The 16,173-nt window shown below is 53.7% G+C and overlaps 1 protein-coding gene across 14 annotated transcripts in view; it reads left to right on the top strand.

Annotated features, from left to right (window-relative positions):
- Positions 1-16,173, top strand: part of ATP2B2 (ATPase plasma membrane Ca2+ transporting 2) — a 378,716-nt gene that overhangs the window by 214,426 nt on the left and 148,117 nt on the right. The window contains exon 1 of one of the 14 annotated variants that reach the window (XM_070776835.1): positions 4,132-4,311. The exons of the other annotated variants lie outside the window; for them this stretch is intronic. The gene's annotated coding sequence lies outside the window, so the exon portion shown is untranslated. Of the gene's footprint in view, positions 1-4,131; positions 4,312-16,173 lie in introns of those variants that run through there. 14 annotated transcript variants of the gene reach the window in all.

The raw sequence follows: 16,173 nt of genomic DNA, 5'->3' as shown, positions 1-16,173 counted from the left end.
AGGCGTTCTCGTCCTCGCTTTGCAGACCAGACACAGGTGTCCCTCAGAGATGTCCAGGGACTCACTCTGGTCTGGCAGATCAGCAGTAGAGCCATGAGCAGGAGCTGGTCAGTTCTCGTGCTTTGAGGGGCTCGTTGGCATATTCTTGAGGCCTCAGCAGGCAGTCAGGGGCATCGTGTGAGGGTTTTCTCTACCCGAATGTAGAGTTGTGGGATCCTAGGTGGAGAAGACAGCCAAGGACAGTGGTTAAGAGTGGGCCCTGGAGTCTGAGCACATGGGCTTGCTTCCCAGCCCGAGTGCTTCCTTGCTGTGTGATCTTGAGCAAGTGACGTAACCTCTCTCTGCCTCAGTCGCCTTCCCTGCACACCAGAGTACAGTGTAGCGCCAACTTTTCTGGAGTCCTGCTGGTTCAATGAGTTAATGGGTATAAAGAGCTTAGAACAATGCCTGCCTCCTAGGAAGCTCTATAAAGTGTCAGCTATTTATTATTATTAATCATATCATCAGAATGGGACGGGGGAGCCAGGCTTTGCCGTCTCTCCCTCAGTCTTGCCTCCAGCCTCCTCCCTGGCCGTGCATGGCCACCAGGGGGCCCTGCTCAGAACGTCCATCTGGCCAGCCACTCTGTGGGCAAGGGCTCAGTGCTCCCTGTTGCCAAGCAGACGGAGCTCAGACTCCTTGGCCCCTGTTCAGCGCTACCATGATTTATCCCCATCTACCCTTCCAGCACCTCCCTCCAGCTTCACCTTCTTCCCATTCCTCTCTCCTCAGTTAGTTATTTCATCCACTAAGTACACGAGTCATTCAGTACAGATAGGAGTACAGCTCCTGTTCACACCAACCTTTCCCCACCTCTGAGCCTTTGCCCGGACGGTGTCCATCCCTGAACACCCTTCAGCCATCCTTCAGGGCCTCCTGAAATGCAGGAAGACTTCCTGCCTCTCCGTTTGTTGTACGCTCCTCCTGTAAGCTCCTGCACCTCTGGAGTCAGGCCCCAGCTAATGAGTCTTGTTTGTTTCCATCTGTGTGTTTGTCTGAGATTTCGTCAGAACGTTGTTGAATAAACACGTGTGGAACAAGTGAAAGGATGACCTGCCTCACTGGTCCCCCGTATCCTCTCTTGCTCCCCCCCACCACCCCAAATCATCTGTTCTCCCTAAGTGGCCAGATGGATGCTTTTAATGATGCCGACCAGACTGTGGTGCTTTCTGCTTCAGTCTCTGCAGTCCTCCGCCATGCTGCACAGGATCAAACCCAGACTCGTCCCACGGCCTGTGGGCCCCTCGTCACACCCCTCGCCCCTCACTCGCCTCCTCTAGCTCACCGGTCGTCTTTCCAGTCCTCAAGCTCTTCGGCCTCTTTCCCGCCTCAGGGCCTTTGCACTTGTTTCCCCGATCTAGACTGCCCAAAACCCTTCTCTTTCTATTATAGGCTCCATCTCATAGGCACCCCCACTGAGATCCTCCCTGATCTATTAAAGGGAGTGTTCCCGGTCATGGCCCTTGTCTTTTAATAGCATTTGTCACAATTCGTAGTCTTTTCAGTGTTTATTCTCCTGTTTGTCGTCTGGCTCCCCCACCCACGGCAGACGGGAGGTGCATCCGTCCCATTCAGTGGGGGAGGGCTCCTGTTTTGATCGGCTGTTTCGAAGGGGAAAACAGTGTCCTTACTTAGAATCACTCTTGACCCTCGATATAGCAGACGTGATCGTGGGGGTTGCCTGGGAACCTCATGCTCACCCTGCCTGCCTTTAGTCGATTGAACAGGGAGGGGGCAGAGAGAGAGAGAGTGAGCGAGAGGTGTAGCCCCAAACGAGACAAGTGCAACGTGTAGCCTCCTTCTGTTTGCGTTTTGCTGGAGAGAGGGCAGTACGCAGACCGCCAGGCCTTGGAATGGTCTGACGCCAGGTAGCAGTGATGGTGCGAGGCAGACACAGCAGAGGACGGTGCGGGAGGAAGAGCCCCCGGCTGCCCCCTGCTCTGAGAAATTAGGCTTTGTCGCATTGTTGGTGGCTCCACTGTGTACGATCAGACTTGAAGAGCCTTTAATGATGGGTTTGGGGCCCAGGCCTTAATAAAGGGAAATTTCTGCTGATTAGACCCGCCTAGGACAAGCTCTGGAAAGTGCGTGCCTGACGCTCACCTGCCCCCTTCCAACCTTCTCCCCCCAGCAGGGAACCCAGAGCTGCTAATTAATGTGTCCCCAACCCATGAGGTGCCCGAAAAGAAACCAGGCAGCAACTGCTCCGAAAACCGATTTCCTTTTCTTAAACTTCAGTCATTTGCATTACAAAAATAATGGTTTGCTTACTGAAACAGACAGAAAGATACAGAGTGGTCTGTATCTACACATCCCACAGTCACCAGATGTAACCTCGGTCCGAACCCTGTTTTGTAGCTTTTAGGATGCATGGTTTCACGGCCCTGAGAAAGGGATACATGTTGTACATAGAGAGTTGATAACACCTTATAGTTTTGTTGCTGTCTTTCAAGTATAGTTGATTTACCGTATTGCGCTGGTTTCAGGTATACACCGTAACCTAAAAACAAAAACAAAAACAAAAAACCTGAATCATGGTATAGTTTTATGCTGGAAGTTCTTTTCCTTTCTTTGTTGCTGCTTAGTCACTAAGTCCCATCCAACTCTTTGTGACCCCTTGGACTGTAGCCCACCAGGCTCTTCTGTCCATGGGATTTCCCAGGCAAGAACACTGGAGTGAGTTGACATTTCCTTCTCCAGAGGGATCTTCCTGATCCAGGTGTTGAACCTGCCTCTCCTGCATTGGCAGGTGGATTCTTTACTGCTGAGCCACCTGGGAAGCCCTCTTTACTGGTACATAAGATTGTGGTACAGCTTACAATTTGACTTGTGTGTGTGTGCTCAGTTGTTCAGTCTATCTAACTCTTTGGGACCCTATGGACTGTAGCCCTCCAGGCTTCTCTGTCCGTGGGATTCTCCAGGCAAGGATATTGGAGTGGGTTGCCATGTCTTCCTCCAGGGGATCTCCCTGCCCCAGGGATCAAACCTGCATCTCCTGCACTGGCAGGCGGATTCTTTATCGCTTAGCCACCTGGGAAGCACCCCCCCTTAGTGGTACATAAGATTGGGGTGCACCTTACAATTTGACTTAGGTTTGAGGAAATCTGGCAATTTGCTATCTCCTTCCCTTGCTTATATATTCACATACTGGTAGATACAAGTTTGGAGGGAATTTGCTTCTTTTCTTTGGAGTCGTATTGTTTGTACCGTGGCTTTGCTGTGTCCCTTAGGGTGCTGTGGCCCTCCTGGTGGCTGGGCAGTCTCTGAGGGGCACAGAGGCTAGTGCAGGTGACAGGGGCTTGGCAGCCGCTCACCCTGCCATCCACCCACTGTGGTGCCGCATCTCTGTGCCCCCAGCGCCTCACACATAGTGCCCAGCACAAGCTGGCACCAAGTGGGTGCCCGGGGATTGTGCTTCCCCCTCCTCTGCCCCCACGATGTGGACAGTGTGGACTGGCATCATCGCTCCTGCCCCAACCAGAGACATCGTTGCCCTGAGACCCAGAGGAGGGGCAGGGAGCCTGAGCTCAAACAAAAAGGCTGGATGCAAAAGGTCAGCTAAAAAAAGCCACATGCAAACAAAGGCAGGAGGTGAAATCAGAATAACAGGCACAAAGGTCAGAAGGAGAGAAGAATGAAGGGCATTAACCACAAACCTGCAAAGAGCTTCTCACCCCCAAAGCAAATAAGGCTCATTTTAAAAAGTCAGCTGAAGCAAGTAGAGGCTTCTTAGTAAGAAGAAGGTGATCCTCTGAGGGCAGGTACAGGTCAAGGTGATCCTCTGGTCCAGTCCCAGCCCCCACCATGGCAGCCAGGTGCCAGGGCCCTGGGCTCCTTCCCTCCTCTAGTTTCTGCATCTGAGTGCTGTCAACTGACTCACATCTAGACTCTGCTCTAAGTGCTGGGGGGGATTTGCTGAATACAGCATCCTTCTGGCAATCATTACCCCCACTTTACAAAACAGGGAGTGAGGTCCCCAGACATACAGTGACCTGCCCAAGGGCGCCAAGCCAGCAGGCTGGCTCCAGCGCTCTGAGCCTGACCGGGAGGCCAGTGGCCTCCAGTCCCCGAGCGCTCGGCCTCGCAGGGACACCAGTCATTGCAGACCAGTGAGTGTGTGCTCACAGCCCGGCGAGAGGGCAGCCTCAGGGATGCGGGCCCAGGGAAGGCAGCCACTTGCCGGTGCTGTCGGGGAACAGCCCCGAGAGGGCCCCACACGGCCAGTCGCAACCGAGCAGAAGGGTAAACGAGAGCCAGCCAGCTGGAAGGAAGGTAGGTGGTGGGGAGGGTGCCCCAGGCGAAGGCGCAGCCTGAGCCGGCAGAGACGCCAGCAGAGGCCACAGCCAAAGGCAGCGGGTGGGGTGGGGAGCACAAGAGGCGGCGGGGCCAGGCTGAGGGCAGGTGTTAAGCTGGGGAGTGGTGTGGCCAGACGGGCCCCTTGGGGAAATCCCATGGCCCTACTGAGGATAACGGGTTGCAGAGAGGAGGCTGGAGGCCCAGGAGGCTGGAGGCCGGACAGGCATTGGGCAAATAAGGGGCAGGTTCTGGGGGGAGGAGGCAGGGTGAGCTGACAAGGCTTGGGGACTTCAGGGGGCAGAAATGGGAGGTCACGCTGGGTCCCTGCTGACAGTGGGGTCACTGGGGCCGATGGTGAGAGGGCAAGCAGGTCAGGGAGAACCTGTGGATCTGTTTAATGAGCGCTCAGAGGGTTGGTTATGAACAGAGACAATCATCAGATTCTGACCACTGATGAGAAGAATGCAAAAGTCCTTCATAAAATGGCAGCCCCCACCCGTACCTAAAGGTGGGCTTTCCTTCCATCCACAAACACCGTGCAGGGCGTGCTGTGTGCCAGGCACTGCAGAGGCCACACTGGGACAACACGGACCCGTTCACTGCCCCATGGTTTGTACTCGAGGGGGCAGAGATAGACGGTAAACAAAGATGTGAGTGGGCGGCGCGTCGGGGAGTGGTCCATGGATGGAGAGAAATAAGGCAAAGGGAGGAAGATAAAGAGGGTGGCTTCAAGGATGGGGCCAGGGAAGGCCTCCCTGAGAAGGTGGCATTTGGGCAGAGACCTGAGGGAGTTCTGTGGCTGTCTGGGGAAGCGGGAGTAGCCAGTGCAAAGGCGCTGAGGTGGGTGCATGCTCAGTGGATTCAGAGACAGGGAGGAAGCCAGTGGGGTGGAGGGGAGTGAGTGAGGGGGAGTGGGGGGATGTGGTTGGAGAGGTAATGGGTAGGGGAGGGGTACAGATCATGTAGGGCCTCGTGGGCCGTTCAGGGACTTCGGGTTTTCCTCAGAGAGTGGCAGGAACCACAGGAAGGTTCTGAATACAAGAGGACTTGATTCATCTCTGACCATGTGTCTAGAACAGGCTGGGGTGGGATGAGGGGATGAGAAGCAGGGAGATCAGGGAGGAGTCCTCCTCAGTGAGCACTCTGCGAGAAGACAGTGGCTCAGCCCAGGCTAGGGACTGTGACGGTGATGAGACGTGGTCACATGGGTGTGTTTTGAAGGTAAAGCAGATAGGATCTGCAGATCGATATTTGGTGAAACAGGTTTATTAAAGAGTTGAAGATCTAGGTTAACCCCAGCACTTAGCACGCTGTCTAGAACCTGGGAACCACTTAGTCAACGTTGCATGAAAGGATGGATGGGTGGGTGGAGGTCTGGGTGGAGGAATGGAGAGAGGGAGGAAAGAGTACAGGTAGGTGGGTGGGTAGGTGGAAGGACAGAGGGATGGATGGGTAGACAGGCAGGCAGCTGGATAGATGGGCAGCTAGAGGGGAGGATGGATGGATGCACGCATGCAAGCAGGGAGAGAGGAAAGGAGGCAGGCCTCGAATGCCAGACTAAGAAATCTGAACTTTCTCCGAGGCAGTGGGAGCCACCGCAGGTTCTTGAGCAGGGGCGTGACGGAACGTGAGGACTGTTGGAGGCACCATCAGATGGCGGCTCTGGGCAGTGTTTGCACCATGTCCCAAGCTGGTAACCTCTGTGGACGCCGATTTATCAATCCTTTCTGTCGCCTGCTGCCCAACCCTCTGTCTTCATTCATTTATACTTACAGGTGTTCTATGCGCATCTGCTCCGTGAGGGCACTGGGGGCCTGGTGTGAATGAACCAGACATGGTCTCTGCCCACAGCACACATTTTCAGCCTGCACGGGGTGGGGAGGGAGTGTCTCAGACCCAGAGAGAGGATGCAGTTACTCTTGGGGCTCAGTGGCCCCCCAGCTTCATGCTGAGAAGGAAAGGGCTGCTCTCCGCTCTTTCCGGAGACCTGGGCTTCCTGTAGCCTCAGTGGGGACCCTCCAGTAAGCCAGACAAGACCTTAGCATCCTCCTTCCAGCTCAGAGTTTTCTTGTTTGAGAATTGTGTTCTTTGGTTTCATCTGGATATTTACTTGGGGTTGGGGGGTTGTGCCTGACTGTTTGAGACCCCATGGACTGCAGCACGCCGGGGGTGTGTGTCGTGACTGAACATGCACTTGCCTGGGAGGAAAGGCTATGCTGGGAATGGGTAAAAGGAAGGGAACCAGCATTTAATGCCCACGGTGTTTCAGGCTCATTACACATTCATTCACTTAACAAGTATTTCTTGGACTTCTGCGCCATGCCAAGCACTGTTTGAGGCAATGGGAATACAGTGGTGAATGATACAGGGAAGCTCTCACTAGTAAATAAAGAATTCCATACAGCAGTGAGTGTTACAAACAAAATTAACCAGGCAGTTGAAGGGGCCACGGGGGCAGCTTGAGTAGGATGGTCAGGGAGACCTTCACTGAGGAGGTGACATTTGAGATGATAAATACCTGGCCGTGCCACCATCAGGGGGAGGAGCAATCCCAACAAAGGAGCCAGCATGTGCAAAGGCCCTGAGGCAGGAAGGAGCTAGGCGTGTTCAGAGACTGAGGCCACATGGCTGCGGTAGAGTGTTCAGAGGGCAGAGAGGTGGGTGAGGCAGAAGGAAAAGTAAGGGGACCGGATCTAGGGGCTTTATAGTTCATGGAACGGGTTTTGAATTTGATCCTTGCCCTGAAAGCAAAGAGGAACCAAAGAGCCTCTTGATGGTGAAAGAGGAGAGTTAAAAACCTGTCTTAAAACTCAACATTCGAAAAACTAAGATCATGGCACCTGGTCGCATCACTTCATGGCAAATAGATGGGAAAACAGTGGAAACAGTGAGAGGCTTTATTTTCTTGGGCTCCAAAATCACTGCAGATGGTGACTGTAGCCGTGAAATTAAAAGATGCTTGCTCCTTGGAAGAAAAGCTATAATCAATCTAGAAAGCATATTAAAAAGCAGAGACATTACTTTGCTGACAAAGGTCCTTATAGTCAAAGCTATGATTTTTCCAGTAGTCATGTATGGATGTGAGAGTTGGACCATAAAGAAAGCTGAATGCCAAAGAATGGATGCTTTTGAACTGTGGTGTTGGAGAAGACTCTTGAGAGTCCCTTGGAGAGCAAGGAGATCAAACCAGTCAACCCCAAAGAAAATCAGTCCTGAATATTCATTGGAAGGACTGATGCTGAAGCTACAATACTTTGGCAACATCATGCAAAGAGCCAACTCATTGGAAAAGACCCTGAGAATGGGAAAGATTGAGGACAGAAGAGGGCAGAAGATGAGATGGTTGGATGGCATCATCGACTCAATGGACATGAGTCTGAGCAAACTCCAAGAGATGGTGTTGGACAGGGAAGTCTGGCGTGTTGCAGTCCATGGAGTCACAAACAGTCGGACACAACTTAGAGACTGAACGACAGCTGAAGGGCCTTAAGCAGGGGTGAGACTCACATACAGGCCCCTTTGGCTGCTGTGTGGGAAGAGGTTCTCATTTGATTCAATCCTTGCAACAGTTCTGAGCAGTTGTTGAGGAAATTCCCATTTTGCAGACAGAGAAACTGAGTTGCCCAGCTAGTAAGTGACAGAGCAGGTTCCGAACCCGCATCTGCATGACCAAGTCCTGCACGTGATCAGCGGGCACTCACACAAGGCCCCTGGATGGGGGGACGGTGGGATGCAGGTGGGATTGCAGGGTGCTGATGTGGCCCCTGCCCTGTGCATCTTTGTGTCCCCCTCATCTCATTCACCACCTCTCAGCCCCATTTCCAGAGGTAGCAGATTCTGCCAGAAACTTCTGCAAAGGCCTTCCCCCGCCACTGGCACACAGCAGCCTTGCAGACTGATTGTCCAACTCCCAGGCTCTGAGAGCTGATCCTGGGCTGAGGGACTGGCCCGGGACCAGGGGAGCAAGCAGGCCAAGACAGGGGGTCCACAAGCCAGCCTCTGTGACTCTATGGAGTGGGCAGTGGGGATGGGCAGCCCTTTTCTTCCCAACCCCACTTCACCCTCATCCCTGTCCACCCCTGGAGAAAATGTGGAGACAGGCAGAGTAAATTTGGTTTCTTTGCTGTAATCACAAGGGCCTGCTTTAGACACAAGGAGACAAGCTGAAAGCAAAAGTGGCTGGAGGCAGGAGAGGAGCCTGCTGAGGGTTCACCCAGCCAGGAGGGGCTGTGCCAGGTGCACTCAGCTTGCCCTGAGCAGCCGCCGGGGAAGGGGGCACAAAACCATCCCTTGCCTCCTCTTTTAAGCCCCCTGCCACCCCATTGCTCCCCACCTGCACCCTCCTCAGTGCACAGCTCAGGGGTAAAGGCCCTGGCCGTGTCACCCACCAGCCAGGTGGCCTCACCACTCTGAACCTAGTTTCAGCAGCTGTAAAATGAGCTGATAAACCTTTCCAGGCAGGACTTTAGTGAGGGAGCTGCAAGAGGCCCTAACCTCAGAGCCTGGCATGTATGCGGCCCCGTGGACTGCAGCCCGCCAGGCTCCTCTGTCCATGGGATTCTCCAGGCAAGCACATTGGAGTGGGGAGCCATCTCCTCCTCCAGGGGATCTTCCCGACCCAGGGACTGAACCTGTGTCTTTTGCATCTCCTGCATTGGCAGGTGGGTTCTTTACCGCTACCGCCACCTGGAAGCCCAGCACATACCAAGTGCTCAGTTTAAAAAGTAGACAGTGCTTCTCTGATGGCAGGGATGATAATGGCCACCCAGCCTCCTAACACCTCACCGCCTCACCTCACCGCCCCACCGCCTCGTCTGACTGGGTCCTGACCCAGGCGCTTTCACAGAGGGGGTCCACCCGGGTCGGGTCTGCCTAGGGTCTGCTCCAGGCCAGCCTCTGGGCCCAGCGCTCCTAGCTCATTCTCATTCCCACCCTCAGGACGACAGTAGAAGGGCCGGGGCTGCCACCCCCACTGCATGGCTGAGGAAATAGACTCTGAGCTGTGAAGGCATCTGCCTAAGGGGGCAGAAACCCAGGTCTGCTCAGGAAGTCGCCACTGTCCCTAACCTGCAGGGTTTCTTCCTAGGCTATCTTGGAGGCTGTGGTCTCCAATGGGCCTTGATGTATAAGGGAGTTTCCAGCATTGGGAGGAGAGGTTGCAGGCAGTGGGAGGGAGAGGTGATCCTCTGGGTCATTGCGCCCTCTCCTACCATACGTAGCAGGGAGTTGGGGCCCTGGGTGCCTCTGCAGGACAGGGTGAGGGCCTGGTCAGCCCAGCAAAGGCGTGAGGTCTGAGCGGGGAGTGGGGCACCTGGGGACAGTGGGCAGGAACCACCAAGGCAGCAGCGGGTAGCGGGTGCAGTGGGTGGGTGTGTAGAGCTCAGACTGCCACCGAGACCCCCAGGGATGGCTGTGGGCGGGGGTCGCCTCCCCAAGTTCCTCACCTTTGTCCAGACCCCGCTGTCTGTCCCTTCCTTTCCCAGAAGGCAGCTGGGCGAACCGCGTGCCCGTGGAAGAGGCAGAGAGTGGCTGGGTGGTGAGGAGGCTGCGATCTCACCCACACGCTCCCACCCTCTAGGACCTGTGGGTCCTTTTTCTCCCTCTGGGCCCTTTAGATTGCTCAAGAGTTCCCATGGGCTCAGTCTCTCTGCTCCCTTCCTGGCCTCAGAACTCAGGAGACCCAGTGTCAAAGCCAGCCACACATCACCACGTGTTTCAGACCTTAAAGAGCTGCCCACCCCCTGCCTCCTTTCCCAGGGGAGGAACTGGGCTCAGAGAGGTCTAGTAACTGCTCAAGGTCACACAGCGAGTGGGTGGCAGAGGAAACGGACTCCAGGCTTGTGACGGGCGTCCGGGGAAGTGACTGCTTTGTTCTTCCACACATCCCTCCAAGAGAGGAAAAGCTCCCCATTTTTCCTTGAGCCCTGGGCCTCTGGTGCCCAGCTCCATGCTGGGGGGCCGATGCCCACACGCTGGCCCGGGGCCCTACCGTGGGCGGCTCCAGCGTCTGCCAGGACTGCAGCGGGCCCAGTCCAGCCATTTGGGTTTGGAAGTCTTTTCAGGAGAGGTGTTTGGAGAGTGGCCAGCAGGTCTTTTCCACCACCGTGGAAATTTCCAACGATGGAATTATGAAAACCTCCTGTGGCCCTTCTGCCGCCCCACTTTGTTATGAAAAAACAACTCCTTGGTGGCCAGGCAGGGGGAGAGCAGATTAGATCCCAGAATGAAGAACTCCCCAGCGAGAGACTCCCGAGTAGATCACTGGGAGGACCCAGGAGATGGTGGTTCAAAGTCCCGGCAGCCTCTCCGGAAGGGGTTTCCAGCTGTTCTGCACCAGGAGCTGGGGTTGGTGTCGACATCACTGTCGGTCAGTGAATGCTGATTGGTGGTGAGACAGGTAGATAGGTGGGTGGGTAGTGTAGAAGGAAAGGAGGAAGGGAAGCCATTCGATAGGACGGGCTTCCCTAGGAAACATCCGGACCATGGGACCTTGGTCAGTCCCCTCACTCCGGTGCTGTCTGACTTCCAAAACATGGACACGATTGTACCTACCACTCCTGGAGAAGTGGATCATGGCAACCCACTCCAGTACTCTTGCCTGGAGGACTCCATGGACAGAGGAGTCTGGCGGGCTACAGTCCATGGGGTCATGAAGAGTCACACACAACTGAGCAACTAAATAGCAGACATACCTACCGTGCAAAGTGGGAATGAGAACTAGCGTGTGGGAAATTCCAGGCTCTGTGAACAGCAGAGACAGCCCTGACTCTGTCTCTCTGAGCTGTGTCGCCTGGGGCAGGCGACTTCGCCTCTCTGGGCCTCAGTTTCTTCACGCATGCAATGGAGATGAGAAAGAGCTCCCGTCACCAGGGTTGCCTGCAGGGGCCGGATGAGAGTCCTTGGCCTGGGGAAAGCATCACCCCACCCCGCACTGTTGTTCCGCTGATTCTGATAGTGACTTGGGGGGCAGGGAAGGCAGCAAGTCTGTGATGGCAGAGGGGCCTTTCTATTGACTGTGGGGGGAAGGAGGCTTCAGTTAGGCCCCAGTGGGTGGGCAGAAGACAGGCTTTTCCAGCTCAGTCACAGGGCTGAGGACCAGCTGCAAAGGCAGCTGTGATTGACAGGCCTGCAGAAAGCCAGGGGGGTCTGGACCGGAAATGCCTGGGGACGCACAGGTCGGGGCAGCAGTCGCCACACGCTGGGGGTTCTGGTCTCAGCGCACCTCGAGTCCAGCCCCTGCACCGCCCACTCTCTCCTTCCTCTCACCACCAGCCTGGCCGAGAGCAGGTTGCTCTTGGGTTAGTTCTCACCCCTCTGGGTAGGGTGAGGTGAGGGGTTGAGCTGCTCTGGGCCCAGACACGGCCGAGGCTGAGGGTCAGTTGGCATCAGCAGAGCGAGCTGTGACTGGGGCGTGTGCACAGCGGTACAGTGACGGGCTTGACTTTCAGATGGATTCCAGTCCTGCTTCCCCAGCCGTGTGGCCTGGGCAAGGTGCCCAAGCCTCAGGCTCCTCGTCCGTAAAATGGGGATAATAGAGCCCAGCTCCCAGGCTGCTCATGAGGGGGAAACAAAACAGTCCGCGTAAACACAGGGTGGCCCCGCCTGGCCCAGGGCTGGCACTCATTTACCCACTCAGCCGGGCACTGGTTACCTGCTGTGCACCAGCCCTGGTCTGAGAAATGGGGTTTTATAGTAAACCAACTGAGCAGTCACGGGTGATCAAATCGTCCAGGGCGTTCTGGCCTTAGAAATAGAAGTCCTGCATCTCAGAAACCAACCCCACCCCACCGCCCATTCTCAAGCTAATCAGGACAGTGGGGCATCCTAACACAATCTCTACCCTAGTGGACGGAGATGGACAGTAAGTAAACACATACTGTTCATGATGGTTGAAGCAGTTATTTTTTTAAAATAAGCCAGAGTAAGGGAGTAGGGGGTGATGATCAGGCTTGTCACTGTTGATGGGGTGGGAAGGGCAGGCCTCTCTAAGGAGGTGACATTTGAGCAGGGACCTGGGGCGTGTGATATCTGGGAGAATGGGGAGCTACATGGGCAGAAGCCCTGAGGTGGGGGTGCTGGCGTGTCAGAGGAGCAGAAGAGGAGATGGAGAGTGGGGCGAGGAAGGGCTGGCCTTGAATTAATCGGGGCTCCTTTCAGAAGCAAGTAGTATAAATGTCAACTCAAGTTAACTTAAGAAAAATAGACGTGTTGACTTCAGGCATGGCTGTATCCTGGCGCTCAAACGACTTTTCTCATTCGTCATCTCTGCTTGCATCTGTGTTATCGTCATTCTCAAGAAGGTCACAGCAGCCCCAGCTAGGTGACCTATGTGTCTGTAACTGCAAAAAAAAAAAAAGATGCTCTGCTGTAAGATCCAGCATGGCAGATGGGAGCAGGCTGGGCAGAGATCATGAGAGAGAAATATGTGGGAGGGGAAGGGAGCCATCTGCAGAGCCAGAGCACTTGGGTCCAGTCTTGTAGAGTCTGGACTTTGAACTTCATTCTGAGTGTGCTGGAAGCCATAGAAGGTTTTAAACAGGGAAGTGACCTAATCCAGTTTATGTTTTAGGAATTGTCAGTCTCGTTGTGTGGTGAAGCAATTGTCAGAGCGAGGGATTAGCAGAGAAATCGATGAGGAGGCTAGTGTGGTCACTCAGGTGGGCTTTCATGATGGATGTAGAGGTGGAGGGAAGGAGATGGACCAGGAGTTGGGGAGCACTGGGAAGAGAGCCTGGACAAACCTGGGGTTGAGATGGGAGTAGGGTCACTGGGAGAGACTTGGAAGAGTCTCAGCCCTGAAGGGACTGGGGTGTGGGAGGGAGCTCTGTGTCAGGGACAAGACGACAGGCAGCCCCTAGAGGTAGGGCCTGTTTGCCCAGATTGCATGAGCCCCCTTAGCAGGAGGAGTCCTTCTGGACTCCTCTCCCAGTTAGGGGCCCACTGAGCCTGGAGCCTGGAGCCCCCTTCCTCAGCTTGAGGAAAGGAGAGTTGAGGGGGGCAGGCAGCCCACCCAGCAGACAGCAGGAAGCCCAGAATTGAGGAAGACCCTCCTTCAGCCATGGCCATTCATTGCCCCTTCCTTCACTGCTGGGTCCATGGCAGGACATATCCCCTGTGAAGCAACATCAGGGTCCTAGGTAGGCCCCAGAGCTTCTCAGGACCTGGCCTGGCCTCCTCTTGGTGCCTAAGGGCAGCTCAGGGGGTCTGCCCTGCCTCCCAGGGGGACTTACTCAAGTCTCATGCAAGATAAGAGTTGCCTAGGATCTAGGCTTGTAGTGGGAAGTGGGCCCAGTGTGGGCCCACCCACCTCTGACTCACCAGGCTAGAGTAAGTCTCATGCCATTTCCAAACTTTCAACAAGAAAAAAAACAAATGTTCAAGCAGATAAGTCATGAGCATTTTTTCTAAGGTTTCTGCTCTTACTGGGCTTCAGGTATGGCTAGATCAAAGTATATCTGAGTTAAGCCTCCCAGGCATGTACCTGAGGGCAATTCCCAAAGACTGCATGCCTCAAAGGGGGCTTGGGTCTCCATGTATCATTCTAGGGATGTGTCTGTGCCCAAACCTGGCAACTAATGAACTGAAGAGACTAAGGCACAGAGAAGCTAGGAGAGTGGCTGGATCTGGGGGCATGGCTGGGCTCAGGGTCGTCTCCAGAGCGCTTGTTTGGGGCTCAGCACTTTCACATACATCATCTCTTCTAATATGACAGTCTTAGAAGGGAATGTTGTAATCCCCACTCTATGGATGAGGAAACTGAGCCTGAGAAAGGGCCTGCCTGTGTTTGTCATGCATAATAAGTTCAAAATGAGTGCTCCCCCCTGCCCTCCAGAAATGATGAGTATCACAGCTTCCCATCTTAGAAAGAATCTTGTAAAGCAAGGCAATCAATCTTTTCACTCCAAGCATCCACCCTCCCTCCCTCCCTCCCTTCCTTCTTTCTTTCCTTTATTCCTGAATGATTTACAGATGATCTACTACATACTCACACTGTGTGAGGCCTTAGGAATGTGTAACAGTGATTAAAAAACAGACACGGGCCCTGCTCTCAGTGGTCTAGTGTCGAACATTAATCCAACACTCACGCGAATGCGTATGAAACACAACCAGAGTACATAGTAGGTGAGTCCGGGAAGGGCCCCACGAGGAGGTGGGATTGAGCAGAGTATAGGAGGGTGAGTAGGAGTTTGCTGGGTGCTTCTGGGGCGGGAGCAGCATTAGCATTCAGGCCCGGGAGCAGAACAGACAAAGGCCTGGTGGGGAGAGTGAGCAGCGTGGCTGGAGAATGAGACAGTGAGGGAATGCGGTGTTGGGTGGGGCTGGTGGACCTGGGGTGGGCCACCTGGGGCTTCGAAGGTCACAGTGAGGACTTTTGTCTTTATCCTAAGAACAAGATGAGGAGGATGTGGTATAAACAGACTTGCTTTTCCAAGTGGAAGGGGACAGGTCAGTTAAGGGGCTCCTGCACTCACCCAAGCAAGAGATGAGAAAGACTTAGAGCAGGGGCTGTGGAGACGCAGTGCGGGGAGTGGCTTCAAGGAAATGTGCATGCTAAGTTGCTTCAGTCGTGTCCGACTCTTTGCGACCCCATGGACTGTAGACCCCCAAGCTCCTCTGTCCAAGGGATTCTCCAGGCAAGAATACTGGAAGGGGCAAAACCAACAGGACTTGGATGATGGAGAGGAAAGGGACAGGGTGACTCTTGTGTTCTGAGCTGCCCACCTGGAGAGAGGACAAGGCCTTTCATGGGGACAGTGAACCCCACGGGAGAATGAGGTGGGGGTAGAGAAGGTTAAGGCTTGGATTTCAGATAGGACCTCCTATCTCACACCATGCACACACTGAACTGAGGGAGAAGAAAACAGAGTGTGTGTGTGGGGGGGGGGGGTGGGGTTGGCAATTATTTCTTCATCCCAAAACAAAAGGATAAGCAACAAAAGAAAAACTGGTTAAACTGGACTTCACCAAACTCAAAAAGTTTTATGCAGCAAAGGATACTATCAACAGAGTGAAAAGATGATCCATGGAATAAGAGAAGATACCTGCAAATCATATCTCTGATAAGGGACTTATATCAAGAACTCTTGCATCTCAACCAAAAAAATAAAGCCAAACAACCCAAATCGAAAATGAGCAAAGAACTTGAACAGACATTTCTCCAAAGATGATATGCACATGGCCAATAAACACACGAAAAGATGCTCAACATCACTAATCATTAGGGAAACGCAACTCAAAACCACCATGAGGTTTCACTTCGCACCCATTAGGATGGCTATTAAAACAAAACAGAAAATTACAAGTATTGGCAAGGATGTAGAGAAATCGGGACCCTTGTGCATTCTTGGTGGGAATGTAAAGTTGTATAACTGCTATAAGAAATTGTATGGTGGTTCCTCAAAAAATTAAACCTAGAGTAGCCGGACAATCCAACAATTCTGCTCCTGGATATATACCCCAAAGAACTGAAAACTGATATTTTCACATCCATGTCCATAGCAGCATTATTGGGGAAGCTGCCCACATGTCCACCAACAGAAGAAAGGATAAACAAAATATTGTTTATACATATGATGGAATATTATTCAGCCTTAAAAAGGAAGGAAAGTCTGACACATGCTGGACCATGGATGAACCCTGAAGATGCCAAGTGGAATATAGCACAAAAAGACAAATACTGTGCAATTCCACAGGCATGAGGTCCCTAGCATAGTCAAAATCGTAGAGACAGAAACTTGAATGGTGGTGCCAGGGGCTGGCGGGGAGGAGGGAGTGGGGAGACAGTATTTGATGGGCACAGAGTTGCAGCTGGGGAAGATGAAAAAGTTCTAGAAACAG

This window comes from Bos indicus, chromosome 22, assembly GCF_029378745.1.
Source record: "Bos indicus isolate NIAB-ARS_2022 breed Sahiwal x Tharparkar chromosome 22, NIAB-ARS_B.indTharparkar_mat_pri_1.0, whole genome shotgun sequence".
Classification (NCBI taxonomy): Eukaryota; Metazoa; Chordata; class Mammalia; order Artiodactyla; family Bovidae; genus Bos; species Bos indicus.
The sequence above is the reverse complement of the archived record's forward strand: the minus strand, read 5'-3'. Positions and strand labels throughout refer to the sequence as shown.